Here is a 21,488-nt window from a genome sequence, read left to right on the forward strand (position 1 = left end):
TTAATTAAAATGCTAAAAAAATGCTAGTTAAATATAAAAATATTAATTAAAAATTACAGTATTTTAACTATCTTTTTAAAATACTAATTGCAAAATATAGTCTGATGTTGTAAGGCAGGTTATGTAAGTAGAATAGAACTAATTCAGCCTAGCCTATTAATCATTAAAAGACGAATTTCATTTCAAAAACACTGGATTTTTATTACTTATATATTTATTTACAATCAGACAAACAATATCTTGTTAGAAGATGAATAAAGCCTTCTAAGAAAATAATCTTTCTAAAGATCCTGTCAGTATATCCAGGAGGTATACAGTCAGTATATATAAATCAGCAAGTAGCCTCATATGGAACTACTACCAAATATTTTAACATGACCCTTGGTGTTAAAATGATGTTGACACCCAAAGACATGAACAAAGACTCCACCAGCACATCAATGTTGAGATTCTCCAGTTCCTAGATGTTCCTAGTGATGTCTTAGTCAGGAAATTAAAGTTTAGTTGAGTGAAGTTATAAATAAAACTCAATATATATATATATATATATATATATATATATATATATATATATATATATATATATATATATATATATATATATATATATATATATATTAAAAACATTGACATAGATGTTAACCCCAAAGTGTCTATCGTAGAACAAGTACTTTTAAAGCCATAGTAAATTAGGATAAAATCAAATAACTTGTTAGTGTTAATTTAGTAGATTAAAAAATAAACAAAATATATAATAAAATTGTAGGAGAACTGAAATATAAGTTCGTTTATTTCCTTTGTTATGTTTTCAACTACGATATTTTAATTATTCGAATTAAACGTCAATGTTGTTTTAAAATTTCTTTTGTCGAGTTAATTAGAGCAAAAGTTAATTAGAGAAATAATAGGCGTTTTGTATTCGTAAATGAATGTTGCGCTTGTAGAGAATTGTTTTTGTCTATACTAAATATTTGGTACCGAGCCAAGAGCTGTTAGTGAAAAGCAATATTGTTTTAATTAATGTTAACAATTTTTTGTTGATACCGAGTTGGTGTAAAAAAACTGATGAATATTATGGAAATTTTGTTTAATTATTTAAATTAGTATTGTTCAAGTATACAACGACGCTTTTTTATCGATTATTTCTTATAGCTTTAATAAGAATTCTTTTTCGGTTATGTAGTTTGATACGAGTTCAGTTTTATATACAATTTTAAAATAAATTGTAAATAGATGGCATCAGATGCAGACTATATGTTTCATATGGTATCATTCTTAAGTATAGTACCCACGAATTACTTTGCCTTATCTACAGGAGGTCCATGTTTTGGTTACTCAATAAACTTTCGTTGTAGCTTCTCTTAATTGATTCGTTTGTTTTATAACTTTGATTTATTAATCATAATTGTAGTATCTCTGAATATCAGTAAATGATTGTCATTGATTCTGACTTGTAAGCATTTTGAAGACGTTTTGTTTTTCTTGCTCAATGATATACATTGTCCTGTAAATCTTAACTTTATTCCTTCTCTTGTATATATGATTAATTTTATAATAAGTACATATTAATAATAACATATTTAATATAAAATTTTAAACCTTCAAAATACAAAGAAGAATGTTTGTTATACTTATTTTTAGATGTATAAAATGAGATTAATAGGCTGTGTGAAAAAATAATCTACTTCTGAGTACCTCTGGGTTATAACAGTAAATATTACTAGTTATTGTTGATGTCAAGAAGAAACTGATGTGTTAAGAAGAGCATCAAAACGATTATTGAAAAAGTTGCCCGTATTTTTGAAGCTATATCCACTTAAAACTTATTATGTTTATCATTTCCTTTATTGTGTAATAAACATTGTTTTGTATTTCTGTAATAGCATTGATTACATTCTATATCGACCTCATGATAGTTTCTTTTAGATCATTTGATTACTCTGATCTATCTGTCCATTTCTGGACTAGAGATTTTTCTTTTTAAGCTTTTCTATGTCATTCAACCGTTCTTCGACTCAAATTTGATTCATTCACTCTGTTCTGTTCTGAATTTTTTTACCAATTTTTTTTAAAATCCAATTATATCCAATAACACATTTTTTTCTCTGGTGATTTTTGTAATTGACATCTAGCTTGCCACTTTTAACTAATTGTAGTTGCAAATGTTTCATGTTTATCATCAACAGCAAACTAAATAACAATTTAATCAAGCCATCAAGCAATAAGAATAAATTTGAATGCACTACCACTATAAATAACATCCAAGTTCCCTATGCTAGCACAACAAGAAATGTAGGAGTTATATGTAAAGGCTCTCGTAAAGAAGAAGAAAAACAACTGGACATTAACAACAATAAAGTAGCAACCGTCAAAATACAATAAAGTAATGGTGTATAAACAAATCCTATACTCATGTTGGGATTGTGCCAAGAAGAGCAATCTGAACACATTTCAGAAGCTTCAGAACAAAGTATTGAGGAGTACGGTTTATGTCATGTGGTTGAGAAAAAGGATACCATTATCCAAGCCATTAAAAAACTGGTCTAAAGTCAGAATTAAAGATGTCTTTGAGCACCAGTTCTATGTGCAAGGCAAGATGACCAAGCCTTTTGAGCTAGTATAGCGTCAATTTTAAAGTTAGTCTTTTTGAAAAATTTGTATCGGCGTATAAATTATTGTTAAAAGATTTACAACAGATGGTGTTACAGTGTATTAAATGCCACGGGGTGCTTTTCAGTATGTGTTCGTTCCTGGAGTTTCGTTAGTCTGTCTATATCTATGACTTAATTTTATAACCGTTTCTTAGATGACAAACTATGAACATATAGTCCTTTCAATAAAACAGCCAATGTACGTCATCAAAATTTATAATGCAACGTTGCCGCATCAAAATACTAGTGTAAATACAATCATGAAACAAAAATAACGTTATATAATATAATTTATTGTAACTTATAGTATACGTAATGCATATGTACTATAAGTTTGTAGGTTAGAGTTGTTTTATTGTATTTACTTACTTATTGTTTTGGTACCAGGACAATACGAGGAATGGATGTGTTTTATGTTTGTGATTGTAATTGTAGGCGGTAGTGTAAAATCCAACAAGGAATAACCATCCCAGTCACGCTAGTAACCAGGCTGGGTAAGACCGGATGTCTTCTAGGTAGGTCTAAATCTTAGTTGGTCACTGGCCGGTCTGTAGGCTTAATGCCGAGGACCGTGGTTCGGAGCCCACGTTAAACTGTAGGTCCAGTCCAGATAAACCCTCGTTAGTAAAATGGAGACTCGGGAGAAATGGTTACATGTTCGGACGCATCAGACTTCATTCTGCTTTTTAACTGGAGTAATGCTAAGTAGTAAAGTGAGGAAGAAAAATACTCCGAGTTTAAAAGGGATCTTGCGTTTTTATAAATGAATTTGGCAATTCGTTCGACGGTGTTGATGACGTGCATTGGCTGTTTTATTGGAGGGACCGTAACTTATGTGAAATCTAATTTACAATTTCAGAAGTCGCATTAACGTTGTTTTGATGAAATAAACATAAAACCCTTATTTACTAGTGGGTATTTATGATGTAGGTTTTATTATATATATATATATATATATATATATATATATATATATATATATATTAAATCTCAGAGAAATTATTTCCTGTTCTTTATCTTTATGTTATTTTTGTAATAATTTTATCATATTTAATATCAACCTGAACACTTAATTTTAACAAATGACATGACAGAGAATGATCATAATTTTTTCCTTCACCTCCTTGTCTCACCTTTTATCCTCATAACCTCGCAGCGTCGCAAATCACCTCCAATTCCTCACCCAGCGAAAGAACAATAAAAACGAGCCATATTTCTCCGCAATTATTATCATTATTATTATTATTATTATTACAAAGTACGACGAGCCGTTGGTCAGCGCAGTTGCCCGCTCTCCATCTCGCTCCATCCCATACATCAACGGACTTTTCGACAAGTTCGCGTTTCTCAGATGGCTATCGTTCTGCCTCGGTCGTGGCTCATTCAACGGCCTCCACCGGAGCTAACGACCTTTAAGATGCCGATGGCCATGAAAACTATTCTTGGCGTTTTCGCGAAGCCACCAGTTAGAGGCGAATTTTCGTCGACGAAGAACGGGTCGGTCTACGGCCGAGGTCGGGGCGTCGTGGGCCGCATTTTTCCCCGTGGAAAATGGATATTCCTCCGCGGGTTTCGATCCGTGACATCGAGATATTTTCGTAATATTTCTGTTTCTTGGATATAATATTTTTTTATGTTTATACGAGGGCTGCTGTTTTGTAATTCCGGTATATGATGAATATGAAAAATATTGTTGTTTAAAGTATTCCCAACCTATTTTAGAAATTTGATGTTGTACTTCTTTTGGAGTAGTTTCAAGACACGCCTTTTGAAAGCATCAATCGCTTCTTTGAGTGTTGGAAATCGTTAACTATATAATTTCTTTTCAATCAGTTTTAATCCAATTTCAACTTCGCTTTTTTTTCATATTTTCAAAGCTTAACCCTTCATGGGTATGCCCTTAAGAGGATTTTTCTATAGTCTAAATTATTTTTGTTAAAACTATAACAAAATTCGAATTTTAACTATTTTTAAAAAGTTCGGAAAAATATTTTGTTTTTTGTGTATAGGGAACGCTACTGCCAATTTTTAGGAAAATCGGTTTAGTAGAACATAGTAAAACAGACAAAAAGTATATGTAAAGTTTCGGTTTTACATGGCACCCCCCCCTAAAACAGCTATATTTCCGAAAATAATTAAACTTTTAAAAATTCCTCTTAAGTGCATGTTGCTAAAGAACTTAGTTTTGAACATATGGAAATAATCGAATTTTTCAATTATCTAATGTGTGGAAATAAGTTATTTGGATACCAAATCAGGACTGTATAGCATATAACACCTAATTTCGGTGTTTTGGCCGGTAAAAATTTTATTGTTTTTTATTGATTGCTTGCATTGTCCAAATGATGATAACCTGTCTTGCTGCAAAGACTGACAAACATATGGTTGTGTATCACTGACAACACGTTACCAATAATGATAAAGAAACAGACAAAAAATTTACTTGTATATATTTCCTGCTCACACAAATTAAAGAATATTCCGAATAACATTATTTTCAACATTGTCAAGTCTCCAAGGCTTCTAACAATCAATGATAAGGACATAGCAAACCATTTACCTCGATATGTGCTCCTGTCACAAATTACAGAATGTTCCGGAGAAGATTATTTTTAGCAATGTCAAGTCTCCAAGACTTCTAACAATCAATGATAAGGACATAGCAAACCATTTACCTCGATATGTGCTCCTGTCACAAATTACAGAATGTTCCGAATAACATTATTTTCGACAATGCCAAGTCTCCAAGATTTCTAGCAATCAGTGATAAGGATACGACAAACCATTTATCTTGATATGTACTCGTGACACAAATTACAAAATGTTCGGAAGATTATTTTCAACAACGCCAAATCTCTAGTAAATAGCAAATCTTGTATTATATTGTTATACATGGGAAAACCTTTAATTTTCATACAATTAAAATATTTGTTGTTGTATCTCCACTTTATACCCATACGCAGAACATATTTAAATCTCATAAAACAGAAATAAACATGATTGTTATTTTTTGTCGATATATTTATAGAAACCAATTTATATTTTGGTCGCAAATTCTTCGTATGAGCAATTTTTTTAGAAGAACTTATTATAGACAAATTTAGGGCCAAGACAATCTAATATTACCAAACAACTTAATTTAAATAAAAACAAATATTGTTACCAGCAAATATAAATACTGTCGTTTCAGCATTATTCTTGCTGCCAGAAAAAGCTGAAAATACACCAACTTTGTTTTCTGTTGTATCAATTAGAAGATGAATAAGAATAAGAATAGAAATGAATAAGAATTGTATGCTAGACGTAGAGAAGCATGTAAATTGAAATTATAGCCAGTGGAAACAAGTATTGTGGTTGAAAGTAAGTTTAAATTGTGCGTGGGAGACAGACCCAACTATGGATTGTTCAGTCCTAAATACACAACATTTAAACAGGAACTGTGGGTGCTTTTCTGGCCAGGGAAGTGAAATTTACCCATTGTAAATACTGAAATTTTATGAACTTTTAATAAATATTATTAACAGTTTTTTGTCGTAGTAAATGTTACTTTTGAAAAAATTATTCTATATGAATGGACTGTGATTTTTTTAAAATATCAAATTCTATTATGAAAAGTTAAGCACATTATTATTTTTAAAGCGTTATTCATCACTAGTCACTATTATTCCTAGAACTTTTTATCGACATTTTAATTATGTGTATCATATTAGGACCTTTTCCTTGTATATGTAGGTTCTTTTGGTGATTCTCCATGATTGATGGTCAAAACTAACATTCTATAGGCACATTTTTATCCATGTCTTTATCAACTATGACAGTTGATACAAACATGTATCGAAACATAATTTTTATTATTATTTGAGTTAAAGAAGAATAATATAATTTGCTTAAATAGAAAATTCAAACATCTTCAGAGGTGAGGGCAAATGAACATATCTTTATACCTCAGACTAAATCTTGTCATGAAGATAATTAGTCAGCTACTTACATCCAAACTACTTAAAGCTCATGTTTCATAAGATATACCACAAGTTACATCACAGTCATTCATAATGTATTTATCATTGCTAATATAAATATGCTAATTTAAAAGACTATAGGTAAAGTCTTCTAAATAGGCCCAGTTTTTATTGAAATATAGATTTATTTTCCAATTTTTCAGTCTTTAATTTCGCACTTGTTCAGCTTTGATTAAACTTTTATTAAGTTGGCTTCACTTTTTGTTATTAGTTGATATAACTTATATTAGATGTGGTCAAATTAGTAATTAGTTAATAAAATAGTATTATTAATATTATATACATAATAGCGAGAGTGAGACAGTGTAAGAGAGGTCGAGAGGGAGACATATTGAGAGGGGCCAGGGGTGAGGGGAAAAGGAGAAAAACCTTTTTTTATTATTCGCGAACATTTATTTTCGTCTCCAGGGCGTTGACTTCTACTCCCCACTGTCTCCCGGTGACGTCGTAGAGGACAAAAGGGAGATTTTCACTTTTTTTTTGTTCTTGCCTCTGCATCGCGTCGTCCTGAATAGACCGCTTTCCTGACAATCAATTCACGTAATACACTGATGAAAAAATCTGTTTTTTTTGCTCCAGACATACGATACGTTTATAATTAATATATGTCAGTGGCGAAGTTTTTCAATTTTGCTAGCTTGTGTAGGATAAACGAAAGAAAAACTATTAATATTACATGTACTCTATACTAATGTTATCAAAATGTAATGAGACTGAGTTTTAATATCTTCAATCGAGTAAACTGAAACGGTTTTGGAGTTTAGGGTACAACCAGAAATCGGAAGGAAGATACTAAACTAAGAAAATAAGGCAGCTGCGAGTTAAACTGTTGGTGAGGAAGTCGTGTAGAACCACTGTTGTATTCAGTGTAAGAAACGACAAGTTCTTGAAGGGATATTAAAAATTTTAAATATATTTTGATGGTCCTTTACTAGTATAACTTCAAGTTATACCAAATAAATATAATATGCACAAAACAGTAGTTTCTGTAAATATATAGCACTCTATAGATCATTTTAAAAATGGCGTTTAGTTTTATAGGGGTGATACGAAACTGTACATTATAGCTTCCACCTTATTGGAATTTGTTCACAATTCGTTTCAAAAATGTCTCAATTCAAGGAAGCATTGCTGCAATTGTTCCATCAACCATCCAGAGTGTAGTTCTATCAGATATCCAGAATCGTTTCCGATATAATTGACCGTCTACCGCATCTACATCTACTACTAAGTTATTCGAAAAGAAAAAAAGTCAGTTGCTTATAAAAGTATTTCAGAAATAAGTTTAACAACGTTAAAAGGTTGTAATATATTTAGGAAGTTCAATGAGTTTTTAAGGTAAAAGGGTATCTAATTTTACATTATATAAATTTAAAAAATATCTAGCCCATTCCATATTGAAGAAGTATGCAAAATTGTAATAAAATTGGTGCATTAGGTTTTGACTGAAAACTTGAAAAATTCTCCTGATTAGGGTAGAAATAAGGGAAATTTTATTTTGACAAACTTGAACCTTCGAGACAATATTTTAGACTATTAAACTAAAAAAAAAAGTTTTTCTTGTATAAAATTAAGTTGTCTAATGACAATATCAGTGGTAGTAAATAGATTGTGTAAATTTCTGTCTTCATTTATGGGTTCTCTGATCCATAAAGGTCATTGTGAGGTCAGTGATATGTGGTATTGTTTAAGATCTGATGTTTTAGCGAATTCTCCGAAATGTAGCATACAAATTATATTATTTAATGTTCAGAATTGTGTGTACCATTATTTAATACGGATTTTTTACACTTTCTTGATTGCTCTCAGAGTATTTCATTTTGAGGGTTTTGGGCAAAATCCTGTTATGGATCTTGCTTTTTATTTTGTCTCGACACATTTAACTGTGCCTGCATCAAGCCATCTGATATAATTAAAGCTTTCTTTAACTAAAATATGTTGCAGGAAATCATATTTTGCTACTGAAAACTTACAGTTAACAATTCTAAATGGTAATTTTTCGAATGGTTCATGATGAACATCGTCATGTCAAGACGTTCAAAGGTGAGGAATGGCAAATTCAAGTCGTATTAAATCCTTATAGGACATAGATTTTGGTTATAGTTAATGAGATTGAACACAGTATTAATAGAAAAACTATTTTTATACGTGCACAAGAGCATGAGCAAAATATGCAATGCTTCAAAGAACATGCCGTGACATAATTGAAAATACTTTTATGGCATGCTTTATTCAACTCACTGCTGCAATCTCCACTAGATTAGATCATACAATCACCGTCAATTCACTAGAAAATATTGTGTTTTTATAAAATATCCCTTGAAAATTAATTCACACTTATATATTTTTTGATATAATGACATAAAATTTGATATGTGGCTCGACGATCAAAAAAATAGAATGTCCTGATAAAAGAAAAATAGAAATAGCGACACGGCAAGAAAAAATAGTCTATATATATATATATATATATATATATATATATATATATATATATATATATATATATATATATATATATATATATATATATATATATATATAACTTTTATATGCGCAGTTTTTTCCCGATAATAAAAATATAAATACATTCTTTGGCTTAAAATTTGTTGTTTGTTGTTATCTCGTATGGAATTCTGGCGGGGTGTAATGCCGGCAATAAAGATCGAAGGAGAGGACGTGGAATATAAAGAAGTGGAATTGCCTTAGTGACACGTAAAGCCTGCGAAATAATGCGGACCCCCGTTTTTATGAATTTATTTATGATATCGATTTTGATGGGCCTGAAAAATAAACGAAATTTCTTTCCATTTCTTTTTTTTTATATTTTATGGGACATTTCAATTGGTTTTTCGCTTTTTGATCGTCGTTTTTTTGTCGGTGCGCGTTTCGGCCTGAATGATGGAAGGCCCCCGGCTATGATATGGAAAATATCAATAGTTTCGTCTTGAGCGTTCATCAGTCATCTGCAATACAATTTTTGATATGTTGAAGAATTGATTTTTTGCTTATTCATAAAATGGTATTTCCAGAAACTGCTTCCTTTCATTTTTTTTGTTATATATTAAACAATACTTTTACTAACTAGCGTGTATTTAGACTGAACCACGATCCTCTGGAAACCAAAAGTGGGTGTAAAGACAAATTGTGGGTTAGTCGAAACGACTGGTAACAATGTAGTAAATAAAATTATAAAAATAAAAGAAACAATTCATATATCTGATAAATCAAAACTAGTAATCCGAAATAGATTGAAAACAACGCGTAACCATAGTAAATTTACAACAAAACAAAGTGCATTTCGAACAGAAACGACATAAATTTGCGACGAGATACCAATCACTACTAGCCATTATTCGAAAACGGATTACGAAATACCAAATCAACTGAGATCCGGCGCATAAAAAACACTTCTCCGCGCTACCAAAGGTGCGACAGGTAATACGCCTCAAAGTTTGAATAATTAAATCGGCTAATAGTGAAGAAGAAAGCGAAAAAAACGACCAAAACTAATCCCGGCTAATAATTTCCTTCTTTTTTCCCCTCTCTCTCTCTCTCCCTAGGCTTCACTCCGTCCGCGCAAAAGGAGACGTTGCTTAATCTGTCGATGAATAGACGATTGCGATCGATTCGGCCGTTGAATTATCTATTACGGTACCGTGGCTTAAATAACTTGGAGGAAATTGGCGTTTTTCGGTTGACGCCGATCGGAATCCCGCTTAATGCGTCGATTTTGTCGCAATTCCGTCCGCTTTTTTCCGTTAATTTGTTCGTTTTCGATGTCGATGTAATTATTCCAGGGTCGTTTTAGGCGATAATTAAAGTAAACTTGCTTGTTTTATGTCGGCCATTACATAATTGACGTATAAATGTTTTATACGACTTGTAATCAAATGGTGTGCTACGCCATGAGCGTTGCTACTTATATTTTGAGCCTAATAATGAAGTCACGGTAGTTTATTAATGAGCAAATACAATGTTTTTAACAAAAAAATTGAACTAACTGAAAAACTCACTAAAAAAATAAAACAAAACCCAAAAAAAAATCTTAAAATTAACTTATGTACCTAATAATCGTTTTAATAACTAAATAAAAATAAACAAAAACCTTTTTATCCTATCTACGACACGTATTTTAACAGGTCAATTGAAAAGTCCCCATTTTTGGCAAAACTAGTTTTTTTATTCAAAATAATTCAAGGTTGATACACTGATTATAGCAACCCTCCAACTTTTCATATTATTTTTGAAGTACGATTTGTCCGTTGCTTCAACATAGGCCTCAGTTTCGTCGATCACCTCTTCATTCGACGAAAATTTATTATCAGCGAGCATTCTTTTGAGATCTGAGAACAGGAAATAATCGCTGGGGTCAGATTTAGAGAATACAGTGGATGAGGAAGCAATTTGAAGCCCAATTCATGGATTTTTACAATAGTTTTTACCGACTTGTGACACGGTGCATTGTCTTAATGAAGCACCACTTTCTTTTTCTTCAAATGCGGCCGTTTTTCGGCGATTTCGTCCTTCAAACGGTCCAATAACGCTATGTAATAGTCGCTGTTGATGGTCCTTCCTTCTTAAAGGTAGCCAATGAAAATTATTCCATGCACATCCCAAAATACAGACGCCATAACCTTGCCAGCCGACTGTTTTCCCACGCTTTGAAACGTGTTCATCGTGTCCAGTCCACAGTAACAGTCGCTGTTGACAGCTGTCAAATTTATAAACGCATCTTTTGAGCGTTAGGGCTAACTAAAAACGTATGTATTTAATTCTAGTAGCGCCATCTATGTGTCAGGCCGGGGACTTTTTAGTTGACCTGTTATGACTGATGATGAAACTGATAAAATAATGCAATATGATGTTTAATTTTCGTTTACGTCAAAGAACTATGTGAATTGCATCACTATTTTTATCGGTAACTAAACCGCAGAATCAAACATTCAGTAAAATACCAAAAATCATCAACATTCCCGACGTATTGGCCATTTCAGTGCAGCGTACGTGAAAGTACGTACCATCATGATCTCGACGGCTGCGTTACGTCATACTTCGTTAGCGAGTGACATAAGAAGAATGAACAGGGGCCACACCTCGATTTCTGGCTGGGACTTTATCGTCCGGCTTGTTGTGTTTCGAGATTTGGAACGCGGACTGACACTGACACACGGCCGAGATGTTAATTTTCGATGGAATAATAATTCGGCATTTTTCGTAGTACCATTAATGTGTCGGTGTGTGTGATTCGTGCGACCCGATTACGTAATTATTGTTTATATTCATCTTGGACTTGTTAAGAGCTGGTCTTAAGACAGACGCGGATCCAGTTCTCTTCGTCGAACAATTACCCGGTTTTGCATAATGCTAATGTTCTAGCGTCGAAGTTATTTGGTAATCGTTCGATAATTGTAGGTTTCGAACGTACCAATTTAGGCCTCCTAGCATATATTGATATATCAAGACCACTTGACATGTTTTACTCGCGATTTCGAGTTGATAGTGTGTCAATGAAAAGGAATTTTGAAATTGGCAAAGATAATAATTATTTTCAATAGAACTAGATGTAGCCGGCTTGGTTGGCGCGGTGGTAAAGGCGACAGGATGGTCCACCTACTGTTACGATAGTCGCGGGTTCGAATCCTGCTGGAGCATGGTCGAAAAATTTAAGTTTGTGATTGTTTAATATTTGTGATTGTGTATTAACAAGAGTGCAAAATTTTACAAGTAAAAGGAATAAGACCGGATGTCTTCTGGGATGGTGTCTTAGTTGGTCACTCGCCAGTCGATAGGCTTAATGCTGAGACTGTGGTTTGGAGCCCATGTTAAGCAGTCACTTGCTATACTGTTATCTGCTATTGTTTTCCAAAAATTTTCACTGCATTTAGACCATCTAATCATCCTTTTCATTAACATTAACTTACTTGGATCGAAATAAGTAATATTTATTCAAAACACAGACCTATCAATCCTATGTTTTATGGGTGCATCCCTTCACTGGAGTGGTTTTCTTTTTTTAATGATGTCAATATACTTAATTATCCATTGTTATAATTTAACACATCATTTTATTCTACTTACATCAGGTAGCGTGGTGTATTACAAACTGTTGAAACCTGGTGAAACAGTTAATAGTGATAGCTACCAACAACATACGATCAATTTGATTGCCATGCGTTGATGGAAAAACGTACAGAATGGGCCTGAAGACACGGTAAAGTGCCTATACAGCACGATAACGCACCGTCTTATCAATCAAGTTTTCGAATGAATGGGACACGGGCTTGCAGAGCAGCATTTCGCCAATTTCGAAGAAGTTAGAAAATTGCTTTATGAATGGCATTGCTCAAAGGGCAGACAGTTTTTTTGGAATGGCATCCATAAATTGTCTGATAGATGGTCAAGATATATAGAATACAGTTGATTTCCGAAGAAAAATCAGTAAATACTTTCCGGTACACCCGTTATGTCTGATAAATATCGTTCTCCAATAAAATGGCTCAGAAACCAGGGCCAATTTAAATCAATCGATTCAAAAATCAGATGGAGAAAAATCTGGCTAATAAGCCAACTATTGAATTAGGTCTTTTTCACTAAAGTTTGCGTGAAATTGATTCAGATGTTGTTGAAATAACATTTTTTTAACACTTTCTTGGCTGATTTTTAACCATACAGCTTCCGAGCCTGATCATCAATGATCCATGATCGTTTTTCACTTATAATTTAAATATTTGTCTAAATATTTCCGATTGAAGTGAATTGATTATAAAATATTAGTTATGTTCTAATTGAGGATAACATGTTAACATTTTTTGTCCTGCTGTTGAGTTCCTCGAACTTGTCCTGAAAAAAAACTCTAATCCTGTAAAATAACCACTCTAATCCTGCTGATTTAACCGTTTACAATTCAGTTTTTAATCAAAGTTTCGTCCGGACCGCACATATAACTCCATCAGGCCCGGCCTCGGCTCCGACGAACTTCATTTCACGTAGAAGGCAAACCGCGACACGTTGGCTAAACTGCGAGATAAGCCAAACATCCTGCACGCTCCTCACCTGCGGGTTCTCGTAACGTTTACGTGGGAACCGCATAATGGCCGATTCCATACTGCCGTATCCCGATCCGGCCTCGGGGGACGTTTAATGGCCGTCCGACGAAGAAATCTCCGCGATAAAACCACAATCGTACGGCAAAGGACGAGAGTCGGGTTTACTATTTTATACTTGATTCGCAGCAGGTACTCCAACGGTTTCAACCGCGGCGTATAATTTTATATATATGGTACACGAGAACCTTGTTGCGTCCGAGTTGGGCCAGCGAAATATAAAACAACGTTTTGTAGTTCGGAATTGTTTTTTGTTTTTAACTAAAACAGCCACAAAGTTTGTTTCAGGAAGTATTCCAGTTTAGAAATAACATTTTTCAATCCGCGGAACTTTGAAAGACCCCATCAATAAAAAAAACACAGGTATAAATATAGGACAATTTATTTTAGTACCTAAATATAATGCATTTTTATAAAAGGGCATTCTCATCACTTAAACTATTTCGGCTGTAGTTCCACAGGGTAGTGTCTTGGAACCACTCCTATATCTCTCTAAGTAACTCTAAAGCTGTAGAAAAAGCACAAGAAGCGATCAACAAGATCTACAAATGGACTAGAGATTGGAAAATACAGCTTAATAGCTCCAAATCTATTCTAACCTAACCTGATTAGCTAGATACCTCGGAATATATCTCGATGGTAAAAAGGTTAAACAGGAAACGTCGTGTTAGACAAAATGCAGAGCAGATTAGACTCAAAATCAAGCGACTGTACTGGTCAGTCGGAAGATCAACTTGACCTAAAATCAAAGAGATCAAAAAGCTGCACGACAACCTCGAAATCAAATGAATTAAAACTTGAAATAAGGTTGCTAAATCACAGCAACGTGGAAGCAATACAGCTACTGGACAACACGCAGGAAATCAGAAAATTGAAGCGAACCAAATTACTCGAACCTGTTTAGTATTAGTGTATACTTTTAATTTGGAAAATACACACTGATGTATTAATCCCTTACTCGCCTTGCCTGTATATTAATGCAAGTACAACAGTAGTAATAAATTAGTTTCTAAATTAAGATTGAATTAAGCATATCTAATGTAAGATGTAATTATTTTAAAAAATTATAAAACATTAAGGATACTGTGTAATATGAAAGTTGGTGCTGCTTTTTTGTAACTAAATTAGTAATATTCGGTTAAATTGTAATGTATATAAAAGCAAGAGCTGATACTTATTTATAAATTCCAATGTTTACAGATATAATAAGATAGTGGAAGAAACACTGATCTATAACTATAATGAAATAAATCGATTCAGTACAACTTAAAATTTGAACGAAAAAAGCAGTTTCGAGAAAAACGCCTTTATGGTTTTAACATATTTCGCAAATTAATTGAAATTTTGAAGAAATCATCTTAAAGGCATATTCTTAATTCGTTAAACTTTGAAAGTTTGAGGAAAAGATTTATTCAAGTCTCTAGACTCTATACACCTTTATTACTATATAACTATCTGTTAATAAACAACCATCAAAGTTTATTAAATATCAATCTTATACATTAATTTTAAAGTATTTACAACAGATAGTGTTACTGTGTGTCAACTTCATGTTGAAGCCTGACTTACTGGCTTCACTTTTCAGTATGTGCCATTTCGTCTAAGTGTGAACAAAGAATTTTTTCAGTGCGTTGAAAATGTGTAAATCGCACTTGCGGAATGTTTTACATTTTTCTTCGATATAAAGAGAAAGGTGGTTGAAGGTAATCTAATGTTGTATGACTTTTATGGTAACCATGCCCCTTCAAATTACAAGATATAAATAATACTGGTTTTGACGTGAAAGTGGTGTTTTGGACCTTTGACATTCTCCAGATCTCTATCTAGTTGTTCGGTCTAAAACATTATTAGTGTTTATGTATTAATTAATACTGCTTTTTTGCTGTTAAATATTCTTTACTGTCTCACAACATTAAATGTTCTGGACCTTTTGAGTCTGTGTGTTATTCGAGTGTTATCCAAGAGAGGCAATAATTCTATATTATATCTGAAAATACTAGTTTAAGTAAACATTCCTATAGTATATGGTTGCATCTATGATCCATCTTAGGATTTTGTTCATTCAAAAAATATCAGTCATTCTTTGTAAGGTTTTAGGCTTTTTCCTACTGTTGACTGATCATCTCCCTCTAAGTTTTTGATACAAGTCGTCATCAAGCAGTTCTTTTAATTAGCCGTCGAGCTAGAATATAGTTTTATTTGATTAGGTTTTCACAACGCCATATTTTCTAAAACGCTAGAAATTTGTTCCATGACTTATCAACTATTTTTTTCAGAAATTTCTAAAAATATATAAGAGCTGTGAGCCTTGTTTTCCTTCATCTAGCTGATATATGCTCCTTAAATGATTTAAAACATATTAACACATGGCTTCCATATATATTCTTATAAAATTATGTTACACTTAATAGTTCTAATACTAAAATCAACAAAACAATAAAAAAACGTTGAAATTCTTATTAAAATAGGTATATCTATATATTTACAGATAATGAAAACTGATAAGAATACAACACATGTATTATGTTACCAAAAATAATATTCCTTTTTAATAACTCCCTAATGGGGTTAATTGCTACACACAATCGAGCTTAATTAAAAAACTATTAATGTTTTTCCTAATAAATTACAGTTAAATAGTTGTTTCGCCAATCCTTGGACTTAGACCTTACATTATAAATACATACAATTATACTGCAGACCTATATACGCTTATGTTAACTATTTAAATAAAATGTATATATTTTCTATTAATCATAATATTTATGTTATATACAAAGTCAGGCTAACTATAAAAGGAACCAGTACTAATTTATCTTTGTCTAATTTCTTGTTTTAATGAGTGCGGATATAATAGAATAGCAGACGGTTTTTGCTTTAAATAAACTGAATATCATTCAAAGCAATTTAATATTTGATCCATTATTTTACTTGTTCATAGAAATTAATATCCTAGTACACGCTAATGATAGAGAAGTGATCATCAAGCTACAATGTCTAGTGAATACAGCCTGATAAGCAAAGAGAGACCTGGACATGTTTTTTTTTTCTATAATTATGGCTTTTCTCTTTTTGTTCTCATATTATTTCGTAGCTATTTTGATTATTCCTGATTCGTATCTATGACTCTTAGAGTTCTATATAGAGATTTATCATTAAAGTTCAACCCAAAACAACGTCTAATAAATGGCCCACAGGCATTGTTTTTTATTCTATATTGAAATATATACTAGAAGAATACTATTCTGCAGTAATAAAGATGATAAATCAGCTCAATAATTATTTGTCAGATGTATATAAGTTATACATTTCTAGGAAAAGAGAAAACAACACTAATTAAAAAAAATATTATATAGAAAATTTGTCAATCTATAGTTATCTGTGAAATTCTCTAGAAAGGGATCAAGTCACTTCATGATAAGGTATCGCATTATACTTCTTACTCACCAGACTTAACAATGTGCGATTTGTTTCAGATCAAAATTCTGACTAATTTCAGTACAAGAGAGCTGTTGTGGCAACCTCGCATACTCCATCGTATATTAATTGTACCATCGAAATATCATATATTGTTTTACCCATATTTATATCAATTTAATTAAAAATAATTACGAAGAAATTGTTGTTTATCTAGCCATTGCGAGGTGGAATAAATATTCATCAGACTAACGTTAGCGGCAATGCGCGGAGAGAAAAAGTGGATGACCAACCATCTGATAGAGATGTAAACAGTAATAACGGGAATGGTGGAAGTTCTATTATAGCTTGAGGTCGTATTAATGAAGAAAGGATCGCCAATAGAGCCATAAAAGATGATAAAATGAGCACTGATGACTACATTACTATTTCAAATACAGATTTATGTAGCAGTTCGAGCCAATTACACTTCAGGAAGTTGTATTTTCAGTTCTAGAGCGGCTGGTATATATTAGTTTTTCGAATTATTTGTATTTTATTAAGGAACTAACATTTTTGTGATATTTGTTCGAAAATTCTACTATGCCTTTAAGCACTGAATGCTAAGTTTTGTTAAGGCTTGTTGCGACCATTATATATTGATGCTCCATCTAACAAGACGTTAAAGGTTTGGGTTTACTAATTTATTTTAATATATAAAGTGAAATATTTATTTCAATCAATTAATTAAATCAAAGACACATATTCAACAAATATTTATTTACCTGTTATCAGTCATTAATACCTCATTTCTCTTGACCTCCCAAAGACATTTATCTATTTTCTATTAGTAGATGTATAAAGTGTATAGAGTTGCGAGGAAAAATCCAATTTTTTGATCAAATTTTCATCATGCATTACCTCGAAAATTAAAAAAGGTAATTTATTTTGATGAAACGTGCAACATTTAAACAAAATCAGTTTACTTCAACAACAAAGTTTCGAGAATGACGCTGTTGAAACTTTAAGTTGAAATAACATTCAGATTTTGTTTTAGAACATAGAATCATCTGGTGCAGTGAATATTGAAAAGTACCTTCCTGGTACTTGCTTTTTTAGCGTTTTAATTTTCTCCCAATATGCCTATTAATTATTCATCATTTATGCAACTTTCGGATTATACGATTGTTTCTTTTTTACTTACTCACTTAAGTACTCATCATCATAAATACCAAACCATTTTGATTCTCAGTATCATCCAGCAGCATTATCCTTTTATTAGCGGGTCAATTGAAAAGTCCCCGGCCTGACACATAGACGGCGCTACTAGTATTAAATCCATATGTTTTTTAGTTAGCCCTAACTGTGTATAAATTTGACAGCTGTCGGATCATTAGTTTGTGATTTATATCATTTTGAATGAAGCAACTTTTGTTATTGTGAAAAAAAGGATAAAAACGAATTTCGCGTGTTGATAAAATAGTGCTTTTTAAAGGGGAAAATACAATTGAAGTAAAAACTTGGCTTTATGCCGAGTTTCCGGACACTGCTCCAGGAAAATCAATCATCAAGGATTGGTATGCTAAGTTCAGACGTGGTGAAATGAGCAAAAGAGTTTGTTACCGACGAAAACATTTAAAAAATCCACAAAATGGTTTAGGTATGATAAAGCCCTGTGCAAAATCGATTTCCCGCGATCTCACTTTTAACCAAAAACCATAACGAGTTGATGATTCGGAGCAGTGCTTGAAGATGATCAAGCGTAATAAACCCGAGTTTTTGCGGCTAGTAAGGTTATGGCGTCTGTATTTTTTGATGCGCATGAAATAATTTTCATTGACTACCTTGAAAAAGAAAGGACCGTCAACAGCGACAATTACATAGCGTTATTGGATCGTTTAAAAGACGAAATCCGCCCAAAAATGGTCGCATTTGAAGAAAAAGAAAGTGCTGCTTCACCAAGACAATGCACCGTGTCGCCTGTCAGTGAAAACGATGGTAAAAATCCATTAATTGGACTTCGAATTGCTTGCTCATCTACCGTATTCTCCAGATCTGGCCGCCAGCGACTATTTCCTGTTCTCAGATCCCAAAAGTATGCTCGCTGGGAAGAAAGTTTCGTCGAATGAAGAGGTGATCGTCGAAACTAAGGCCTATTTTGAAGCAAATGACAAATCGTACTACAAAAATGTTGTCGAAAAGTTAGAGGGTCGTTATAATCAGTATATCACCCTTGAAAGGAATTATATTGAACAAAAAAAAAACTAATTTTGCCAAAAAATGCGTTTTACTATGTTAGGTCGGAGACTTTTTAATGACGTGTTATGTAAAAAATAATATATAATGAAAATGATTTAGGGCAGAAGCAAGGTTACTTGATCAGGATTTTGTTCAAACTATCGTAGTGTCGATTCAATAAAACTAGAAAATGGTAAATCTTAAACCACTTGTTTATTTTTTTGACTGTACGTTAGGATCAAAAAACCATTTACTGTACTACTAAATATCAATTTAAAATAGTTATTTCTGAAGTTTAAGCCATTAGTAGTATAGTGAGCAATGTCCCTTTTATTTTGGCAACAAATTTGCAACATGACTAAAGACATGACCCTCACCCCCTCTTCATCTAATGCCTCTCGTTCGTACATATCACGTAACTTGTGTGTGATATTACAGATAGCGAACTGGACCCCACGGCTCAACAAACCCTTTTTTGCTCTATTGTGTTCTGGCAATTCTGATACTGAGGCTCATTTGAGCGCCCGTCATAGAACAGAAACAACGCAGAGCAGAACGGATAACAGAAGAAAACAGAAAAGAGCCAGTGTAAATTCATAAACCTCATTATTACAGAGAATACCAGAAATTCAAATTATTGTAAAGACAAAGTGTAGGTTAGTTAGCAACGACTAGTAACAACATAATAAATAAATTTTTAAAAAAACTTCTTACGAAGATACAAAAACGCCATGGGCAGCCTCAAAACATATAACATACTAGCGACCCGCCCCGGCTTCGCACGGGTGCAATGCTGATACTAAATTAAATACACTACAGAAAAAATATGAACGTTGTATATAAAAACATAGCGGCCCGCTGCGACTTTGCACGGGCATAAAATATATATGCCTATGTCACTCAATGAAAACATGATTAAAATCGATCCAGTATTTTTGGTTCATTCATTACTGCCCTTGGCCTGCACGCATTAAATTTGGAGTAAAACAATTCCTCTTCCCCTATACTTACTATGAAGATTTCCTGCTATCTTTGGAATATCTAAATTCATACAATTTTTATTACATTACACATTTTTAAACGCAAATTTTAAATTTGTAATATCTCCGAAAATATTTGTTTAATTTACATGCTGTAAGGAATCATATTGATCTATATTAATTGCACACTGTATTTAAGGTACTTAATTCGATAAGGATTAAAGCCGTATTGCTTAAAATAGCTTCGTAAATAAGCCATTTTCTCACGTAAAAAGTAAACAATGAAAATGGTTAATGTGGGTTATCACTAAAAGATAAACATATAGTATCGCGGACTTTTTTGTAGACCTTTTTATGATGTACAATACTGTAGTACATTAATTTGATCTAACTCGTAGGGTTAAGCAGCGTTTTTGCTAATTGCTAAATAAGCCTAAAAAAATAGGTTAATTTATGACATCACGTTATAAACCTCTAAAATTAGCAATGTTTCCTTAGTATATTATGCATGTATTATACATACAAACCTTCCTCTTGAATCACTCTGTCTATTGAAAAAAACCGCATCAACATCCATTGCGTAGTTTTAAAGATTTAAGCGCACATAGGGATATAGGGACAGAAAAGGCGACTTTGTTTTATACTATGTAGTGATATGCTTCGAAATTCCACGTTCTTTCGAAATAAGATCCGTAAATTGCCTGAAGGATGGGAAAATGTGGCGGCTCTCGATAAACATTATTTTGAATTAAATATATTACATCGGTTTTCCACAATAAATCTTCAAATTATAAAAAAAATCCATAGGCCTTAACTTAAATAATTAGTGAACGTCACTCAGACAATATCTAATCTCGTGTTTACTAAAAGGCCGTAAAAAAACTGGATTGGTCGAAGGAACGCTACGAAATTAAACTCCTTTTTATTCGCGACATTTTTTATTGGCCGGAACTTTTAGCGGATTATTTAAAATCTCAAGCCAGCCGATTAATTTAAAGGTCCAAAACGTTCCGTCGTAAAAACCAAATTGAAGCACTTTGCATTTCGCGCCGACAGTTATAAAACTTTTTACGGTCTCTCGATCGGTTTTATTTTTGT

The 21,488-nt window shown here is 32.6% G+C and overlaps 1 protein-coding gene across 7 annotated transcripts in view; it reads left to right on the plus strand.

Moving 5' to 3' along the window:
* The window catches only part of DIP2 (disco-interacting protein 2), a 437,652-nt gene that overhangs the window by 68,569 nt on the left and 347,595 nt on the right, over nucleotides 1–21,488 (plus strand). The window lies entirely within an intron of this gene.

The sequence above is a fragment of the Rhynchophorus ferrugineus genome, unplaced genomic scaffold (assembly GCF_030347505.1).
Source record: "Rhynchophorus ferrugineus isolate W39M unplaced genomic scaffold, kcgeb_rfMv2 rfM6, whole genome shotgun sequence".
NCBI lineage: Eukaryota > Metazoa > Arthropoda > Insecta > Coleoptera > Curculionidae > Rhynchophorus > Rhynchophorus ferrugineus.